We start from the raw sequence: 16153 nt of genomic DNA, 5'->3' as shown, positions 1-16153 counted from the left end.
GGATATGTGGATAGATAGTTACAAAGTATTTTGCAAGCTATTCTTTGGGCACCGTATCAGTCTAACGTCATACAGTTTAATATAGCAATGGTATCTACTGCTAGTACACTGCTGGAGTCTGGCGGGAAAGACAAGGTAATTTCCTTGGGTAGACATGAGTGAGGAAATGCAGACGGGAGAAAAGAGCTCAGACCAGGAAAAACCAAAAGAAGGTGACCAATGTTAGCATTTGTTCCCCTAGACTTTAACAGCCCTTTTGGAATATATCCCATATTCAGCAATGTCTCCACTGGCTGGGAGGAGACTGGGAGCCCAGATCCTCCAAGGCATACACTTCATCTGGCTTTGACATGGAAAAAGCAAACAGGTTGGAATTTTTTTTTTTTTTTTTTTTTTTGCGGTACGCGGGCCTCTCACTGCTGTGGCCTCTCCCGTTGCGGAGCACAGGCTCCAGACGCGCAGGCTCAGCAGCCATGGCTCACGGGCCCAGCCGCTCCGCGGCATGTGGGATCTTCCCGGACCGGGGCACGAACCCGCATCCCCTGCATCGGCAGGCGGACTCTCAACCACCGCGCCACCGGGGAAGCCCCAGGTTGGAGTTTTTAAATGTTGATTCTTTCATGGTGCTTTAAATGTTATGCTTATTTATGCCACCTAAATTTCTCAAAGAGCTCATTCGTGGGTCAATTCTGTTTTAACGTACTTGCTCCTCAATATATATCATCTGAACAGATGACAGGTGCTAAGAAGGGGAAAATGGGACTGAAATAATTTTTTTACTTTCACCCAAGTGCTGGCTTCAAAATATCCATCTAGATTGGCCTTAAGGATTTCCACATTGTTGATAGTAGAGAATGGGGTGTGGCCATTAAGTGGTGTTTGCATAGCAAGCATGCAGTTTTCGGTTGGATGTTATGCTTATTTGAGGTGGCCGGAGAGGGTTTAGGAAGATTAAGGTCAGGGCAGGGGGTTGGCTAAAGACCTGTCAACCCAATCTGCCCCTTAGACATTTCACGGAACTTAGATACTGTGGCTAAAGTAATAAACATTCTAGGCTTTGCAGTTCATTTGCACAGGTGCTATAAATCTACTTGAGGCTGTTCAACTGATGATGTGCTCTGTCATTTGCAAACCCACTGGCTGATTTACCTCATCTGCAGACAGCCACCCTAAATGAAAGTCAAGGAAACTGCTACAGTTACATCTTGAGATGTTACATCTTGAGAAATCCCTGCTAACTCAGCATTGGCATTTAGGAAGTCCTCTGCCGGAGAAAAATCAAACCAAAGGGAAATAAAAATACACTGCAAAAATGCAGCAGCTCCACTGAAATTTCTTCTCTTTTTAAACATTTTTTTGATGTGGACCATTTAAAAAGTCTTTATTTAATTTGTTACAATATTGCTTCTGTTTTATTATGGGTTTTTTTTTTTGGTTTTTTGGCTGCCGGTCATGTGGAATCTTAGCTCCCCGACCAGGAATCGAACCCACAGCCCCTGCACTGGAAGGCGAAGTTTTAACCACTGGACTGCCAGGGAAAGCCCTCCACTGAAGTTTCAAGAAAGATTAATTTTCATTGTTTGGTGTTTTGAGTGCCTCTCCCTCCACGCCAAGGAAGCGGGGGAGGGGAGACGGGGGAAGAGGAGTGTGGTTTTCTGATCAGAACTTAAGTAACACAGTTTGAATTATATAATGGAGCTGCTGTGAGTCAGGTGACAGGCTCACTGAGTAATTCCCTGCAGAAGGAGACAAACTGCATGTTAAAAAGCTCAACAAATACTCCAAAAAAAAGCAAAGCCCAGGCCGTGAGTTCCAGACTTGCAAGCTGCAGTTTCCTCTGAATTCTCTCCGGGCTGAAACAGCTGGGCGGGCTGGCTGAGTCCCAGGACTCATAGAGGCTACGGAGAGCCAAAGCCAAGTGCAGGTCGGGGGTCTGGCCTGGGTTCCCGGGTTACTTTCTGTTTCATTTAGAAATGTGCCCTGTTTCTGAAACTGGTGGCTTCCAATGTCAAGGAAAACGCAGGACTCCTTGGAGGCTCCAGCCAGGCTTTTAAGAACCAGGGCTTTGTAAAGGTAAGAAGCTATCCGCGTCCTGCAGGCTGGGGGTTGCCGCCTTGGAGGGGTCTGGGTGCGAGCCGGGGACGCCAGGAGGAGTCTGCCAACTTGTTCTGGGATCTGAACGAGGCTGGAGAAACCTTCTGTGGAGGGGTTTTAAGGTTAGGAAAGGGATAAGATGGACCCTTCCCGCCTGGATGGGTGGACCCCCGGTCCTTGGTGACTTAAATTGATCCCCAACTCCTGTCTGCGCTCTTCCCTTCCCCAGTTCCATCCCATGGAGGAGTTGCTCTCCTGTCGAGGAATTGGCATGGGCTGGCCCGGCGCTGGGAAGGAAGGAGAAGGGGCTACCTGGCACGGAGAGGCTGTCTGAGCGTGTGTAGCATGTGTATTTCAGAGCCTGACACTTGAGAAGACTGTTGCTCAGGCTAAGAAATCATAGTTTTGGGGGAGCCAGAGAGCAGAGGTGCGGCGGATGCCTGTGTGAGCGGAGAGCTTTGGGAAATCTGTGAGGTAGGCATTTGAATCTTAAAGCATTTCACTGCTGTTTGTGTGCCCTTTAGTTGGATTTTATATTGCTTTTGTATTTTGTTCAGTTTGGGGACTTTTCCCTTTTTGGAGCTGCCACTATCAATTGATTTGGTTTTTCAGTCCTCGGACTTGGTTCACTGGATGTCTTGAAACCCACTGGTGCCCTTGTAGATGTCTGGAAGTCAGAGATCGCTTAGGAAACTGGTGCTATTTTTTCAGATCAGGGAGATTCACTTGCAAATCTCACTGCCATGGAGACTTGCTGGGAGTCCTGAACGCCTGCGGAGGCCGCCAGCGCTTAGGAACCTAGGGAAGTTTCTGACTTAAAGAGACAGGAGAGGGAAAATTGAATAGGCAATTGTTAATTCCCGGAAGGTGGGTGCAGGGAGAAGTTGTCAAGGATCAAAAAGAAAGATGACTGGGAAAATGAAAGGATAAGTAAAGGAATGGGTTTGGTGGCATCCCAGCTGGGGCTGTGGCATTTTGAGGTTTACAGCATGGGGATAAAAATCAATAAGCAAACTGATAACAGCTCACTTGGCATGATTAAGATTCTTTTTTTTTTTCCCACTGGGTCCTAGAGAACCGGAGAAATAGGCAGGATGTGAGTTTGGAAGAGTTCTTTTTTTTTTTTTAACCTCTTTATTGGCGTATAACTGCTTTACAGTGGTGTTTTAGTTTCTGCTGTATAACAAGGTGAATCAGCTGTACATATACATATATCCCCATATCTCCTCCCTCTTGCGTCTCCCTCCCACCCTCCCTATCCCACCCCTCTAGGTGGTCACAAAGCACCGAGCTGATCTCCCTGTGCTATGCGGCTGCTTCCCACTAGCTATCTATTTTACATTTGGTAGCGTATATATGTCCGTGCTACTCTCTCACTTCATCCCAGCTTACCCTTCCCCCTCCCCGTGTCCTCAAGTCCATTCTCTACATCTGCATCTTTTATTCCTGTCCTGCCCCTAGGTTCTTCAGAACCTTTTTTTTTTTTTTTAGATTCTATATATATGTGTTAGCATATGGTATTTGTTTTTCTCTTTCTGACTTCACTCTGTATGACAGACTCTAGGCTGGAGAGGGTGTAGAGAAAAGGGAACCCTCTTGCACTGTTGGTGGGAATGTAAATTGATACAGCCACTATGGAGAACAGTATGGAGGTTCCTTAAAAAACTAAAAATAGAATTACCATATGACCCAGCAATCCCACTACTGGGCATATACCCTGAGAAAACCATAATTCAAAAAGAGTCATGTACCACAATGTTCATTGCATCTCTATTTACAATAGCAAGCTAAATGTCCATCGACAGATGAATGGATAAAGAAGATGTGGCACATATATACAATGGAATATTACTCAGCCATAAAAGGAAACGTTATTGTAATGAGGTGGATGGAAGAGTGCATTTCTAATTGCTATTCTTCTTGACCGCAGAAGATGCTCTAAACAAAATATGGGGATGTTAGAACCAGAGGGAAAATGTGCTTAGAATGATGCCTACAAAGATGTTTTCAAGTTTCTGCTGCCCTTCCCTTCCCCTCTTTCCCATCCTACTCCCAGTTTTGGGCAAATTATGTGATTTGAATATGTCTGGTATAAACAACTCCTTAGACTGATACAGTTATCACTGCGAGAGGATATTTGGGTACTAGAATAAAAATGATCTTGAGTCAGTGGTTCTTAAATCTTTTAGATCATGGACCATATTTGGGAATTGAAAAAACTTAGCTGACGGTGAATTTCTAAAGTCCTCTCTCTACTGTGGCCCTGACACCCCCATCTTCTGATGCTCAACAAACAAAACTAAACAATGACAGCAAAGGCAAAAGGCGTAGCATAACGAGGCTTCTAATTAAAGCCCACTTTTGAAATATATACAGCATAATATTATAAATATTCATAATATAAGAAAACAGTTTATGGAGCCCCTTTTGCAAGCCATGGTAGTCCCTCAAGAAAGCACCGCTTAAATTATTGTCAGCACAGTGAGTTCCTTTCATCCAGATTTCTATCTGTTGAAACTTGCTGGAAATCTGCATTTCTGCACTTCAATAATATAATGAGGATAGAAATTCATAAGGGTGACTTCCAGACACCACAAGATCCATCAGTGCCTTCTAAATCACAGGAGAGTACAGGATGCTCTGAACACTTTGTGTTGAATGTGCTTTCTTCCCCTCTAATTCTCTAAAATTTGGTAATCTGCTTAAATTGTGGTGCCCACATATTTCACACCAAGACTCAGGACTTGTGGTCTTACGGAGGATTTTTATGTTACGTTACTTTCAGTGTGAGGAACGGTTTGGGAAATGCAGTTCAGATGCCAGGTTGCAGTTTAGATGTCCGTTTCGGGGACAGTTAAATAGTTTATGGGACAACTGGTCAGAAGGTATGAAATTGAGAAGCTCTTGAAAATCCAGTTCTCATAGAAATATAGATGCTTTGGTTAAGAGCATAAGTTTTTTGGTGTTCCGATTGACTTAGGTTCGAATTCCAATTCTGCCACCTATTCAGTGAGTGACATTGGGCAAGTTTCATGACCTTTCTAAGGCTCAGTTTCTTCCTCTGTAAAATTGGATAGCGATAGTACTTACCTCAGAGGTTATATGGGGGTAAATAAAATACCGTGTGACTACAACAGCACCTAGTATGGTATCTGGCACTGTTAGCGTCTGATAATCAGTGTCTGCTGTTTCTATTGTTATCACTTATGGTACCTTTTGATATGCCAGAGACAAAGCATATACTGTGCAACTTTATTTATTTATTTATTTATTACATCTTTATTGGAGTATAATTTCTTCACAATGCTGTGTTTCTGCTGTACAACCAAGTGAATCAGCTGTATGTATACATATGTCCCCATATCCTTTCCCTCTTGTGTCTCCCTCCCAGGTGGTCACAGGGCACTGAGCTGATCTCCCTGTGCTATGAGGCTGCTTCCCACTAGCTAGCTATTTTACGTTTGGTAGTGTACATATGTCCATGCCACTCTCTCACTTCATCCCCGCCTCCCCTTTGCTGTGCAACTTTAGATCAACATTGGTGATCCTCAGAATGTTCTGGAATTAAGTCATTAGCATGTCTATTCCTCTCTATGAGGAGGCGTCGTTATCCCCATGTTTTATACAGAAGAATCCATTGAAGTAGTTTAAGGCACCCAGGACATCAGTGGCAGCATCAGATGGGGGATATTTGTCCCCAGACTCTGTGCCCTACCCCTGGATCACACCCCTCCTGATGGTCCTGCTGGGCGTCCACATCAGGGGTGGTTTAACAAGGGCAAAGTAGCCCTTGTCTCTAGAAAGCCTCAGATAACCTTCCCAGGGAAATATTGTAGTCTAGTGCTGAAGGCTTGGTTTTCCCTGCTTCAGCCCTGCTATTAGCTGTGGCTCTGCCCTTTTCTCCTCCTGAACTTGCTGAGTGCAGAGTCCCTACAGGTGTCTCCTACTTGGCCAGCTCATGCCGATGGGTGGTCGTGACCATGAGTACCCAGTTCCAAGTGTCCACTGGGGACAGTACAGAATCTGCTGCCCTTGTCCAACCCCTTAAAGACTGTGTTTCTATTTTCTCTTTGACGACTTCTAACATAGGGATTTAATGCCTCCCATAAAACAAACTCCCCATCATATACTATAAAGTCCAAAGACAGTCATGTAATTAATCTAAAGGGTAAAGATGTCAAAAGACCTTTACTTTTGCCTTCCATAGGTATTCAGTTTCCTGCAGAATTCAGAATCCACTGGTACAGGGAAGGGGTTAAGAGAAGAGATTTCATAAAAGGTCTTCTAGGTATTGCCTGGGTTTCTCAAGGAAACTAACTGAATAAAAAATCCCACTTGGGATAGGTCATAAAATGGCAGAGTGAAGAACAGCGTAGAGTGACTTCTAAGAAATCTACCACAAGGACAATACCAACGTCTAAAATGAAGAGAAACAAAAAAATCCAATAGAATTTCAGAAAAATAAGATTCTAGATTCAAAAATAACAAAGCCAATTTTGAAATGTAAAAACACCCCAAACTTGGAAATATTATAATGCTAAGGCAAAAGGGGGAAAAAAGAGTGGAACATGAGAGAAACAGCAGAGAGAGTGGGATTGAAAGAATTGGTTGTGAGTTCAGTCCTGGGTCGATCACTCAGTTGAATCTGTTTCCTCATTTATGAAAAGATGACAATAATTCCTACCCTACACTCAAGGCTACTGAAAGGAACAGATGAGATACTGTGTCAAAACTAGAGAGATAACAGACCCTTAGAACATTCCCCTCCACAATGCTGGGAAGTTGAACTCCATCTGGCCCTATCAGGCAGGTGTCCATAACTATACAGTATTAAGGAAAATTGACCCAAAAGGAAAGAATGTGTGTGTTACTAAGAAACAGAATTTTCTTCTTAATAATGCAGAAGAAAATCCCTTTGGATAATCCATAGCTAATGAATAACCAATTACTATTATACTATGGCTTCCATAACAAAATACCACTAGCTGGGGTGGCTCAAAAAACAAAAATTTATTTTCTCGCGTCTCTGGAGGCTGGAAGTCCAAGATCAAGATGTTGGAAGTGTTGATGTCTGCTGAGGCCTCTCATGAGGATGGCCACCTTCTTGCTGTGTCCTCACATGGCTTTTCCTCTGTGTGTGCAAATCCATGTGTCTTTTCCTCTTCTTATAAGGACACCAGTCCTATTGGATTTGGACCCCACCCATATGACCTCATTTAACTTTGATTATCTCTTTCTAGGCTTTATCTCCAAATACAGTCACATTCTGAGGTACTGGGGGTTAGGGATTCAACTTATGAATTTGGGGGGAACACAGTTCATCCTATAACAGCTATTAATTAAAAGGTATATTCTTGTTCTAGGAATTTAGAAGGTTTATAAAAGAAAATGGCATCTGTCTAAAGGAAAATGATATCTCTGAATAACCATAGGGAGACCATGCCTTGGAAGGTAGCCTGGTAGACCTGGGCCAAGATTCAGGAGAAACTTGACTTTCAGGCATATTTCAACTAAGAGGGAAAGTGAAGACCTTGTGTTTTTCACTTCCACCTGGGTGTTCTGTCAAAGAACTAGCAGATTGTCCCTAGCAAGGTTGCATCTCTATGGTGAAAGCTGTTCTTGGAGGATGGATTTAACATTGTTTGGGATTGGATGCTCCTCTGAGGTCAAAAGGATTATGGCATTTCATGGGCTAGTTTCCCACTTCCTTTCAATATTCTGTCTCTTAAAGGAAGTCAGAAATTGATCCTACCACCCGGGTCCCTGCTGTGCACAGCGTGGTCATGCATACTTTCCACAATTTCCTCAGTCAGTCCCCAACTTTCCCAGTTCCCATTCCGTAGGAACCATGATATTCAGTGATACACGTACACACGCACCTTTATTTATTCCACGAACAGAATTTGTGAATAGACAGGAAGATGATTTGTAAGTGATATGTACACATCACTTTCTTCCTAAATTTCAGATCTTTGATTTCAGAGAAAGGGATATAGGGCCCAGCTCGTGGCTGAGATGACCCCACAAATATGTGAAGTGAGGGCAGCTGATGCCTATTCTAAATTTCCAGGCGTGAAAAGGCATGAAGGAGAAAGTGATGTCAGGGGAGGAGCAAGGTGATTCGCAGGTGTACACGGATAAGGGTGGGTGTGCCCCCTGCCTTCCTCTCCCCCTCCCCGCTCGCAGCTGCCCCTTTGGCTGGACCACTTGCATCCTCTGGTGGGGCACATTGTAGCTCCCTATTAGCAGTGTGGATGCTAGAGCCACACAGGACACATGAGGACATCGTGCAAGCAAGACACGTACCTTGATTTTCCTTTTTAAACAGCTGATGTTGGTGAAAAATTATACTGGGGGAACAAAGAAGCACAGATTTAGTAACTTGTAAAAACCCCATTGTGTCCTTTTTCCTTAAAAATAAGGTGTGCTTCCAATGCCCAAGAGAAAAGAATCAGTTCCCCAAGCATCATGATCATACCTCCTGATCCTTCCCAGCACCATTCAGCACAAACAAGAACTCACTCCATTACGAGTAGCTTTCCTCTTTCACCAGGATCCATTCCAGAGGCAGGGGAAGTAATGGGTTAGTGCACCAAATCAGTCTGCCCAACTTTCAGACTATTTGGATGCAATGTGCTCTCTAAGTGTCAAGTACTCTCATTTGGGTTATTAGAAAGGAACTGTTGAAAGGAACTATGATATAATTCAGAATATATCAGTGCCCGTATTATTTAGCCCTGATTTTAAGGTTCATGACTTGCCAGAGAAAGGACCTAAAGGCTAAAAAGGATAAGGATGCAGACTCAGGAACAAACCATCAGATTTTAAGAAAACCAGTATTGGTTCCCTTTGGCTTTCATGTAAATCAATAACATAGATTAGGAACTCTTAAAGTTGGTTTGTTCATATGTAGACTTTCTCAAACAAAAATGTGTTTGGTAAAGCACAAAATAAAACATAACTACCTTGGAGTTTTTTTTTTTTTTTAATTTTTTTTTTCGGTACGCGGGCCTCTCACTGTTGTGGCCTCTCCCGTTGTGGAGCGCAGGCTCCGGACACGCAGGCTCAGCGGCCATGGCTCACGGGCCCAGCCGCTCCAGGGCTCGAACCCGTATCCCTTGCATCGGCAGGCGGACTCTCAACCACTGCGCCACCAGGGAAGCCCTACCTTGGAGTTTTTGTTGCTGTTATTATACTTAATCAGTAAGCACTTACTATCTACTGCGGCTAAGGACAGGGTGTTATGCCAAGAGTTTTGCAAGGTAAGATGAATCAGATCTACCCACATCTATCTAGAGAAATAAAACATGTCCATACAAGTTTTAACAAAGTATAGAAAATGACGACTTCACGAGAACAGAAAAAAATGGTTATTGAGGTTGAAAAGAGGAAAATATTAATTCCAGCTAGAAAAGGTTTTAGAAATGTTTCTAACGAGAGTCTTGACGGCTGAATAGGTATATTTCAGCGTGAAGGGTGAGGGGGCAGAGGACATTTCCAAGAGAGGAGAGGGAGTAATAAGCGGGAAGCAAAATTGTAGAAGAAGGCACACCTGGATTGCACGTGAGGCCAGGAGGCCAGGTCAGTTCTTTTGAAGGAGAGGGTGAAGAAAACAACCAGTTGTAGAAACATTGGAAAAAACCTGAATATCCAGCAGAGAATGGCAGGGTCGGAGCTTGAAACTAGATGCAGGGCGGGGTGAATGGAGAGAGATGGTGAGTGCACCCTGCGGTTACATCGCAGCTGTGGTGGTGGAGAACATGATAAAGGTTAACAGTAATGATAATGACCATAAATGGGTCTCACTTGTTGAGTGCCTAGTAGCTGCTGAGCCTTTTCTTTAGATTATTGCCTTTAATCTGCACAGCAAACCTCAAGACAGGTACAAATACAGTCAGTCCTCATTCTGCACAGATTCTGTATTTGCAAATCTGGCTTATTCGCTAAAATTTATTTGTGACCCCAAAATCAGTACTCGTGGTACTTTCTCAGTCATCCATGGACGTGTGCAGAGTTGCCCCACATGTACATTCCCAGTGAAGTTAAGGAAGGTTTCAGCTCATACTGTAAACAAGTGTCATTTTCGTGGTCTATCTAGTCTCATGCTTTTCACTGTTTTTTTGCTTCTTGTTGGTGATCTCTCTGTTTAAAATGGTCCCCATGTGTAGTGCTGAAGTGCTGTCTAGTGTCCCTCCATGCAAGAAGGCTGTGATGTGCTTTAGGGAGACAATATGTGTGTTAGATATGCCTGTTCAGACATGTCATAGTGCCGTCGGCCATGAGTTCAAGGTTAATGGATCAACAATATATAGTAAACAAGGTGTCTTTAAACAGAACCACACATAAGACACAATACATTGATCAGTTGATGAAAACATTGTGACCAGAGGCTCCCAGGAACCTAACCCTATATTTCTCCTAGGAACAATGGTTCAGTGTTCACTAATTCCGTTTTCACAGTGACTTCATAGAACAAGGCTACTTTGAATATCAAGAAGACTCTGGGCTTCCCTGGTGGTGCAGTGGTTAAGAACCCACCTGCCAAAGCAGGGGACACAGGTTCGAGCCCTGGTCTGGGAAGATCCCACATGCTGCAGAGCAATTGGGCCCGTGCACCACAACTACTGAGCCTGCGCTCTAGAGCCTGCGAGCCACAACTACTGAAGCTCGCGTGCCTAGAGCCTGTTCTCTGCAACAAGAGAAGCCACCGCAATGAGAAGCCTGCACACTGCAATGGAGAGTAGCCCCCGCTCGCTGCAACTAGAGAAAGCCCACGCGCAACAACAAAGACCCAATGCAGCCAAAAATAAATTAAACATAAATAAATAAGACAATGGTAACACCCTCTCCCCAGAGATATAAACTGGGATCAGGTGGGAGGGATAAGGACCTTGCCTGAGGCCACACAACAGGCACAAACCCAGTCTGTCAGATTCGAATGTCATATTATGATGATATACATTTGTAATAACTTAACAAAGGCCTGGACCAGGTGTAGCAATGAAGAACGGAGGGGAGGAGGTGAATTACAAATGGTTTAGGAGGTAGAATCAACAGGACTTGGCCACTGATTGCACATGGAGGGCAAAGAGCAGGAAGAGGTCTGAGAGGAGTCTGAAGTCAGGTGGAGGTGATAACCTATTGGAATCAGGAGAGCCTGAGGGTGGATGGTTGCAGGAAGGGTAAACAGCAGGTTCAACTGGGATTAAGGGCTGGGGCTTGAGAACAGAAATGCCAGTTTTAATTTTTGAGCACTCACTATACTCCAGGTATTGTTAAGTGGCTCTAGCTAAATGATCGCATTTAATCCTCACAAGAACCTTATAAGACAGGAACTATTATGCCCATTTTACAGATGAAGAGAGTGAGGCTCAAAGAAGTAAAGTAACTTGCTCAAGGACACCTTGCTTATAAACAACAGAACAGGATTCAAACCCAGGCAGAGTGACCCTGGAGGTTGTAATACCAAAGAGAAGTTTTGGAATTTGAGATCTTAGAGGAAGAGAAGCATTAATGTTAATAATACCGTATCTTGTTCTCTAGTTTCTTCTTTTTTTTTTTTTTTTTTTTTTTGCGGTATGCGGGCCTCTCACTGTTGTGGCCTCTCCCGTTGCAGAGCACAGGCTCCGACGCACAGGCTCAGCAGCCATGGCTCACGGGCCCAGCCGCTCCGCGGCATTTGGGATCTTCCGGGACCGGGGCACGAACCCGTGTCCCCTGCATCGGCAGGCGGACTCTCAACCACTGCGCCACCAGGAGAGCCCTAGTTTCTTCTTTTTAATGTTATTTTTTCCAATATTCTGTCTTTACACTGCATATTTTCCTACTTTCATGTTTTTGTTCAAATTCTTCTCTCCCACAAGAATGTTGTTCTTCTCTCCTAGCTTTTAGCTTTTATTCTTTTTTGTCTTTTTATGTTGCAGAGGGGTAAACGTACTTGGTAGCTTCAGAAATTGGACACTTTATGTTATATTGTGCTGTCTAATTTAAAAAGTTTGAACGTTTCAAGGATTCCTAGAACGTAATACATGTTACTTAAGGAAAATTATTCTCTGAATATTACTCAGCCGTAAAGAAGAATTAAATGTTGCCATCTGTAACAACGTGGATAGATCTAGAGGGTATTGTGCCGAGTGAAATAAGTCAGACAGACAAAGACAAATATCCTATGATTTCACTTATACATGGAGTCTAAAAAAACAATAAACAAACATAACAAAACAGAAACAGACTCATAGATACAGAGAGCAAAACTGGTGGTTGCCATGGGGCGATGAGTGAAATAGGTGAGGGAGAATAAAAGGTACAAACTTCCGGTTACAAAATAAATGAGTCCTGGGGACTATAGTCAATAATATTGTAATAACATTGCATGGTGACAGATGGTAACTCTACTTATCGTGGTGATTATTTTGCAATGTATAAAAATATTGAATCACTGTTGTATACGTGAAGCTAATATAATAAGTCAATTATACTTCAATTTAAAAAAGAACTGTTCTCATAATCATTCTTACAATTCACATTAATAATGTTATGGTTTATTTATAGATGTTCTCATTAACAGAGGAAACATGATTATGCTATTTGTGTATTAGATTTGGATAACTTGGCATAAAATAACGTGATCCTTGTTTTGTGTTTCCTCTTGGATATCAGTTACCTTTGAACTTTTGTAAAGATATAAAGTCTCTCACTGTTTCCCAAATCTGTATCCTCGAGACTTATTTGCCTATGTCCTTGAGACATTAAGAAATTAAACATTCCCTCAACACTTAGGTATTAAGGGTTATTTCCACAGGACTCCTAGTGGTACTGTACCCGGAGATACAATAGTATCCAAAGACAGAGGGTGTTTCGTTTAAGAAGTGCCAGAGCTGTTTATTATATTAAAAAACTTTTAAACAGTATATAACAGGAAAAAAAAAAAAAAAAACTCCTGTCGGAATCTTGAGCTCGTTCTTTCTTTCTAAAATGCCCCCCCAAGATGTCCAGAAGGTGAGCATTCTTTCTGGCCACAGGGAAAGTGCCCTCCAGAACTGTGAACTCCATCAAAAACGCTTCTGCCCAAAGAGCTCAAAGGCCAGACATTTCGAGAACAGATAGCTTGGATCTCTGTAGGTAAGTGGGAAAGAGTTCACCTGCAAGGGAGTTTCTATTCTTTGAAATAACCCAAGTCTGAAACCCTTCCTCTGTAAATTAAAAAGAAATCTCTTGAACTATTCTGAAACCAAAAGAGAGAGAGAGTTGCAATGCTGCTGGCAACTGTACTAGATCGTCAACTGTGACTCTTAGGTGAACAAAGTCTGCATTTGTATAGAGATCTGGTAATTTAGGAACAAAGGCGAAGACAAAGGAACCTTAAGGAATCTTTGTCTTGTTCTTAAACTGCCATGGCCTGAAAGGGAACTGGGGAAAATGAAGCCATGTTTGATTCGACAAACACTTGAAACCATCCTTCAAATATTCTGGACGGACAACAGTCCAAAGTGTGTTTTGCCAAACCCAAGGGAAATTAGCTCCATATGTTTCTGATTTATTTACAGTTTACTCATCAAAATATTGCTTTGCAAGGACTGGTTATGTCCAAAAAACCTTTTGTGGGCCATTTTAAGCAGCATCTTGAGAACAGGAAGCCCTGTTTTGCCAAGAGCCAGGAGATGCCTGAGCAGAGGTTCTGGAGCTGGTAGTAGGGGCAGAGCCCTGGGTGCTGCGATTTCCAAATCTGGCAGAGCAGACTTCATATTGGTTTTGGGGAATCTGTGCTCCACTCACTAGAGTTACAGAAATCCTTCAGGGAGGATAACCTGAGGGGAAGGTGACTGCTGGCTTCCATGATTTCCACTCAAACTCATTATCTTTCATGGAATTTCATATTCCTTTCACCACATTCCATTTGCTAAATGATTATTCAGGAGACAACTTCTCTACCGAAATTATAATGTTTGTATCTGAACCCTTACAAACCTGAGGTAGAATTTCTTAGAAAACAGCGGCTTCGAAGGAGCCATTGTCTGAACGAATAGGACAAAAATTTTTTCTTTTTATTTTCGAGTTTTTTCCTTTTTGGGTTTTTTTGGGGTTTTTTTTGCTTCTCTTTCTTTTTATTCTACTTTTCCTTTTCCTTTCCTTTCCCTGGGAAGTTCACCATACAGTATCAATCATCCAGAAGACATTTAATAATAAACTGGTGATTATCAACATTATGTACATGTATATGCACTATACAAGCCTGGGTTTACTAGTTGAGGAGGAAGGCCTTTATTGAAAATACGCCTTTGTAAGGGATTACCCACTTTTTTCTCATTCTCCCGAAACTTTACCTAAAACCAAGCATTCTTTCTCTAGACTTTATTTTTTTAACATCTTTATTGGAATATAATTGCTTTACAGTGTTGTGTTAGTTTCTGCTGTATAACAAAGTGAATCAGCTATACATATACATATATCCCTTCCCTCTTGCATCTCCCTCCCACTCTCCCTAGCCCACCCCTCTAGGTGGTCACAAAACACCGAGCTGATCTCCCTGTACTATGCAGCTACTTCCCACTTCCCACTTCATCAGTGTCATATAGTTTTCTGCACACAGGTCTTTTGTCTCCTTAAGTGCGTTTATTCCTAGGTATTTTATTCTTTTAGTTGCAGTGGTAAATGGGAGTGTTTCCTTAATTTCTCTTTCAGATTTTTCATCATTAGTGTATAGGGATGCAAGAGATTTCTGTGCGTTAATTTTGTATCCTGCTACTTTACCAAATTCGTTGATTAGCTCTAGTAGTTTTCTGGTAGCATCTTTAGGATTCCCTATGTATAGTAACATGTCATCTGTAAATAGTGACAGTTTTACTTCTTCTTTTCCGACTTGGATTACTTTTATTTCTTTTTCTTCTCTGATTGCTGTGGCTAAAACTTCCAAAACTATGTTGAATAATAGCAGTGAGCGTGGGCAACCTTGTCCTGTTCCTGATATTAGTGGCAATGGTTTCAGTTTTTCACCATTGACGATGATGTTGGCTGTGGGTTTGTCATATATGGCCTTTATTATGTTGAGGTAAGTTTCCTCTATGCCTACTTTCTACAGAGTTTTTAATCATAAATTGGTGTTGAATTTTGTCGAAAGCTTTTTGCGCATCTATTGAAATTATCATTTGTTTTAATCCTTCAATTTGTTAATGTGGTGTATCACGTTGATTGATTTGCATATATTGAAGAATCCTTGCATTCCTGGGATAAACCCCACTTGATCATGGTGTATGATCCATTTAATGTGCTGTTGGATTCTGTTTTCTAGTATTGTGTTGACGATTTTTGCATCTATGTTCATCAGTGATATTGGCCTGTAGTTTTCTTTTCTTGTGACATCATTGTCTGGTTTTGGTATCAGGGTGAACGTGGCCTCGTAGAATGAGTTCGGGATTGTTTCTCCCTTTGCTATATTTTGGAAGAGTTTCAGAAGGTTAGGTGTTAGCTCTTCTCTAAATGTTTGATAGAATTGGCCTGTGAAGCCATCTGGTCCTGGGCTTTTGTTTGTTGGAAGATTTTAATCACAGTTTCAGTTGTAGTGCTGGTGATTGGTCTGTTTATATTTTCTATTTCTTCCTGGTTCAGTCTTGGCAGGTTGTGCATTTCTAAGAATTTTTCCATTTCTTCCAGGTTGTCCATTTTATTGATATATAGTAGCTTGTAGTAATTTTTCATGTTACTTTGTATTTCTGCAGTGTCAGTTGTTACTTCTCCTTTTTCATTTCTAATTCTGTTGACTGGAGTCTTCTCCCTTATTTTCTTGATGAGTCTGGCTAATAGTTTATCGATTTTGTTTATCTTCTCAAAGAACTAGCATTTAGTTTTATTGATCTTTGAGATCGTTTCCTTTATTTCTTTTTCATTTATTTCTGATCTGATATTTATGATTTCTTTCCTTCTGCTAACTTCAGGGGTTTTTTGCTCTTCTTTCTCTAATTGCTTTAGGTGTAAGTTTAGGTTGTTTATTTGAGATGTTTCTTGTTTCTTGAGGTAGGATTGTATTGCTATAAACTTCCCTCTTAGAACTGCTTTTGCTGCA

This window comes from Phocoena sinus, chromosome 11 (genome assembly GCF_008692025.1).
Source record: "Phocoena sinus isolate mPhoSin1 chromosome 11, mPhoSin1.pri, whole genome shotgun sequence".
Lineage (NCBI taxonomy): Eukaryota > Metazoa > Chordata > Mammalia > Artiodactyla > Phocoenidae > Phocoena > Phocoena sinus.
This window is presented reverse-complemented; position numbering follows the sequence as displayed.